The sequence below is a fragment of the Mytilus californianus genome, unplaced genomic scaffold (genome assembly GCF_021869535.1).
Source record: "Mytilus californianus isolate M0D057914Y unplaced genomic scaffold, xbMytCali1.0.p SCAF_5, whole genome shotgun sequence".
Lineage (NCBI taxonomy): Eukaryota > Metazoa > Mollusca > Bivalvia > Mytilida > Mytilidae > Mytilus > Mytilus californianus.
Window position 1 is genome coordinate 118,730,290 of NW_026262701.1, and position 6,144 is coordinate 118,736,433.

The window sequence follows — 6,144 nt, forward strand, 5'->3', positions numbered from 1 at the left end:
GATTTAATCGTTTGATGTAACGACAGAAATAACTGAACATCTGTTTCAAGACCATTACACAATGTTTTCAAATAATCTTGACTTTTGCTCTCTAAAATCTGTAAACCCCAATTAACGATTGTGCCTTTAAGGTAGAAGTGTTAATTTTGGGCGTTCAAAGCTTGGGCGGTACATGACGACAACTGTATCAAATAATTTGGTTAAGAAATATGGTGTAAAATTACACTAGAGTTTTACTGGCAAAATATATGTCATATATTGATAAATTTCAGAAAAGTAAAATGCAAATTATTTTAGATCCCTTTTGTTCATAAACATCCTTACTTGACCTCGTAATTATATATCCATGACTTTCAAATGATTTAGTTTTACCGTTCCCGATGAAGGTAAATCCAGAAAAGAGACTCGGACGCACGACATTTTTAAAGTGTTAGTAAAATTTTGAAATTATATAAATAAAGTTATAGACAATATATTGCTGAAAAAAAGTATTATAGATGGCTACTAATTGAATACGACAAGTAATTTCAGGTATATCGATAGCCAGATAAAGACGTTTTCGTATGATCAAAATATGACATAATGCGACATTATTCATCAGTTAGCTTATTTTGAAAATTGTCGTTTTAGTAAGATATACTAGTTATTTAAAAAGTCGTGAAATACACTTGTTTAATTTTTATGGTTTCAAGCAGAGATCCAGGTGCGAAAACCAATAATCCGGACTAAATCGATTGCCCTATCTATTACCAATTATAAATAACTCTTTATAATGCTGTTTTTCGCTAAATTGAATATAATAATGGTTTTGAAGTCAAAAAATTGACGTAATTTCCTATCAAGCCTGTCACGCCTCCGTCAGTCCGGAAGATCCTCCCTTGCATAACGCCGGTGGTGACAAAAGGACACTTTAATCAAGTGTTAATAATAGCTGGACATAGTCCACTACAAACTTCGACCGCGTTTTGATTAGATGTTAACGACGTATTAATTTTCAATAATAGCCATTCTTGTAGAAGATGTGGACTCGGGAGTTTGAACACTTCTGTTCTATTCAGTATAAAGAGGGTTATGCATTTAATTCGTCAAGTTATGCCATTACCGATAATTTACATTACCCTTTGATCTTTAAATGATATTGTGCTTTGATGATATTTATGGAAACAATTAAACAGAATTTTAGGAAAATATCACATGGCGAATTATTCGTCAAAAGTTAATAACAAAATTCAAATCGGCGGGAGAGTTGCAAACCCATGAATTTTTTTTTAAAATACAAAAACTTTAAAATGGAAAAAAGAAGTGATGACATTGAATGTAACATGATCGATGCTTAGCATTAGCTGCAAATATTGAAAAACTGCAGACTTAAGTGGCATTACTCCTTTTTCACCAATAACAATGTCTTAGTCACTTTGATTCAATATGACGGTCGCGCGATCGTTTCATAGATAAATGAATCGAGATAATAAAAGATGAACAAAATTTACTATCTGTCCATGACATATTTGATTTTCTGTTTAAATCATTAAAAGCCCCAAAAAATATTTACCTTATTTAGGGAGTGTTGAATTACTAGTACATATGCACTGTGTATCATCGCCACCGGAAATTGGGTACTAACGAAGCGGAGAGAAACGGAAAAAAAAAGTAAACAAGGTAAGAATTCATTCAATTTAAAGCATTTCTACTGATTTGACGAGGGTACCGCTTAAGAAATGATTTTCTGATATATAATCCTTTAAGTCATTAGGCCGATAAGTACAAAATTAAGACAAGATTTTGTGTTATACTCAAGAACTTGCCACTTAGTACCTGAAAATTTCGAGGTCGATCGTCCTCTGTAGCCCCATTGGCAAGATATTCAACTGTTTTTCATTATTTTTCCAGACACTTTTTTAGATTATTATAGTGTGGCATCATATTTACTGAAATTTGTTGTCAAAATGAACGTTTTTAAAGAATATAGACCATAAAAAATAAAGTCTAGGGTACGGCAACTTGATCATGTTGACAAATTTACTGTATGGCAACTTGTTTTCAACTGTATGGCAACTTGCTAATTTCAAAATATTTATTTGCCGTCTTTTTAAAGAAAATAAAGTATTAGGTTCAAATATCTAATTATGCATTTGATAAAAATACAATTCGCTTGACACCATTTAAGATGTATACACAATATAAGGCTTGGACACAGTCCTATTACATCTTTTACATACCTGATGTATACAATATGAATACGGCATATACAAAAGCTGGCAAATGTTGTAACTTTCGGAAAGGAATGTCACTGTTTTACTGACCTGTTGTTCTGCCCTGACGTAGCGTTAAATGTTACCCATATCCGTCCGACCCGTCTCTCCCGTCCGTCCAGAAAGTCCCAATAATTGGTTTCCGTTCTCTAACTTTAGTATGCCTTAACCAAATGTTTTAAAACTTACACGAAATGCTTATCACCACAAAACACAGATCAAGTTATAAATTGGGTATCGTCACTGTTACCGTTTTTGAGTTATGCCCTTTTATAAATGAAAAAAAGGTAAAGCTGTCGTTTCTGTTCTCAAACTTTAGATTGCCTCAACCAAATGTTTTAACCACACAACATGAGTCAGCATTTGCATATTAGTGATGAACATTTTGGGATGGGTTGTGGGTGGAGGGAAGGAAGGAGGTAATGGCAGGAGAATTTTTCCGCATTGAATATTTAGAACCAATAAGTGAATGAATTCTCTTTCAACTTTCAGATAAAATGAAATATGAAAGAATTATCATTCTGCGAAAAAAAATGTTGTATTGCTACACCACGGCACCATGTCAAGGGAGGTTTGAGTGCTCACAAACATGTTTAAGCCCGCCTCAATATATATGTGTCTGTTCCTGGTCAGGAACATGTAATATAGCGGCTGTCGCAAGTTGCTGCATGTCATATTTGTTTATGATTTTGATACGGTATGGGTTTTGTTCATTATGAAGTGTATAGTAACCAATAGTTGGTCAAATCTATTTCATTTGGACTTTTTTTGAAAGTCCTCTCAGTGAAAACCATTCCACGTCTCCTTTTTCAATTAATGTTATTGTCTTATTTGTAAAAGGCAGATACAGCCAATATATTAGAATAAAGAACATTAATTTTCTAAAAAAAAACTTCATCTCTATATGGTAAGAAATGAACAAGCTCGGTGGCTAACACTGTTTAAAAAAAATATTTACCTTAGATTAATCATTTTTGAAAAGAATGAAAGAAGAATCCGATACAAGGGATACAAATCCGGCTGTGGCTACGGCATAAACTATTCATATAAACTTTCTACTTGAGAATAAAGATGACCTTGTATGAAGTTTTTTTTGGTTGTCACCTTAATATTATATACTTATTAATACAATTCACAAAAGCGAACGAATAAGTCGGGTACACCTTTTTACATTCAGGCGTGCTTAAGTTGCACTTTTTTCTTCTTATTAAGAAAAATGATTTTAATTTCAGCATCTATCTAAAGATTAGATTATTTACACACACACAAAAATAGGGCTTACTGTTGATTTTGAAAATTCACATTTATATTCAACCAAACAGATCCATACCTTTATAAGTTTCAAAACAGAGAAGGTGTGTTTGAAAACAAATAATCACGTACTGCTATATCTTTTAAGGCAAATGCAAGTCTTATTTGTATTAATTATATAATTTTAATTGGCACAATATCACATTAAAATTTACTGAGAAATATTATACATAGTAATCATGAAAATGTACTACTGTAACAATGAAAATTCGGACGAATACACTCCTTTTCACTACCCCTCCATCTACTCATTTAAGTTTAGGTCAAACAGCCTTAGCAACATTCTTTTATTATTTTTTCCCTGTAAATAAAAAGATTGATTGAATTTACTAAACTAAAAAAAAAATACAATCTTATTTTCAATAAGAAACAAGAAAATTAATTCGAAACACAATTCATGATTTATTTCTCCTAATTTTCAATGAAAACAAAGTATTTTCTTCACTTTTCTTTTAACAAATTATTCATTTCAGAAATTGAAAAAATAAACAATAAACAATGTTGAAGACCGTACCTTGATCTATAATGGTTTACTTTTATAAATTGTGACTTGGATGGAGAGTTGTCTCATTGGCACTCATACCATATCTTTCTATATCTATTTAACCCAGCACATTCTTTATGTGTCTGTCCAGAGCCACGAGCCTGATGTTTGGTGGTTGTCGTTGGTTCATCTCTATCATATTTGTTATTTTTCGTTAATTGTTTTGTTATGAGTTAGGCCGTTAGTTTTCTTGTTGAATCCTTCCACAATTTTCATGTCGGGGCTTTTTATAGCCGACTGTAAGATACGATTTTTGGTTGTTGAAGGCCAAACGATAGCATATAATTGCTTACATACACTTTATTTGACCCTGGTGGATAGTTATCTTATTTGCAATCATACAACATCTCCACTGTTTATATTTAAAAAAAAAAAAAACAGCGCCATCAAAAGATGAATGGTCGGTTTTTTTATTGAACTTACAAAATTTCACCCTGACAACAAATAAGACAACAGTCGTTAGTATTATAACGATATATGAATGTATTTAGGATAATATGGTTGAAAAAAACCTTTCTGTCTTTAAAAATATTTGTAAGCCGGTAAATTTGATACAGCCAAAATTTTGTCACTTGATATTATCTAAACAGTGATTAATTTCATCTTTAAATTCCAATATATTGCAAGACGCCGTACAGACAAAAGTTGTTATTTTGCAATTCGCCGTACAACGTCCTGCAATTCGCCGTACAATAAACAAACAATGTTTTGGTCCATATTCTTTAAAAACATCTTTATGACAACAGATTTCAGTCAATATGATATCACACTATCATAATCTAAAAACGTGTCTAGAAAAATAATGAAAAACAGTTGATTATCTTGCCAATGGGGCGACAGAGGACAATCGACCTCGAAATTTTAAGGTACTAAGTGGCAAGCTTTGGAGTATAACACACAATATTGTCTTAATTTTGTACTTATCGGCCTAATAATTTAAAGAATTATATATCAGAAAATCATTTCTTAAGCGGTACCCTCGTCAAATCAGTAGAAATGCTTTAAATTGAATGAATTCTTACCTTGTTTACTTTTTTTTCCATTTCTCTCCGCTTCGTTAGTACCCAATTTCCGCTGGCGATGATACACAGTGATATGGTCTTGCTAATCATTTTTACTTTAAAAGTTTCTCTCTCCCTATAAAGTTTTAAAAAATGCCAAAAATTGGTAAAGGTTGCCATTTGAGGGCAATAACGCTTATAAGGATTCATCTAAAGATTTCAGTCATGTTTAATTTATTTGAAGATCGTGTATTACTGGTCATTTCGCTATTCAAAGTTTTTCCCTATATTTTACACTACACTCCTTTACGCCAAAGAAAATATGGTAAAAGGTTCCGCGGGGTCAGGTGTCTCGCCTGCAATTGCTGCTATCTGTTTAAAAGTGCTGTTGACTACCAAAAAAAAAAAGTCTATCAATAAAATAAAGAAAAAAGAAAAGAAGAAGAAAATAAATGAATATTTATCCTCAGATGCCATGTCTTAATCTGGAAAAAGCATGTGTCCAGTTTAATTCCATGAAGGTTTAACAAAGTTATTGATTAATTTAATCCCAGACTGTTTGAAAATGTCCACTGCAAATTTTGTTTTGAGTCTATGAAGGTTTGATAAAGTTATTGATATCTAAATCACTTCAACTCCATATTGCATCTGAAGGTTATGACCCAGTCATACCGAACTCGTTCTCACTACGCTCTGGAAAAAAATGTAGCCGAACAGGCACTGACCAAAATACTGACAAATATACTTGTTTGAGATGTGCCGGACTGTCCAAAGTCGACATTCTTGACATTGACTGAATCCGTCTTTGTTGCTGCCATTTGTGAAATTAAGTGTGTATAGTAATGTTTGTTGAACTTGTATACAATGTTGATAATCTGAGACATCAATTCAGAGTTTTCTGTACAGCGTCGACTACGGGACTATGTGCACAGATTGGTGTATAGTATCACCCTTTGAACCGTTAATAAGACAACTTCGAATATCAGGCCTCTCTTTGCCACATTACATGTTTTTTTGGTAAATCAGATTACCTACA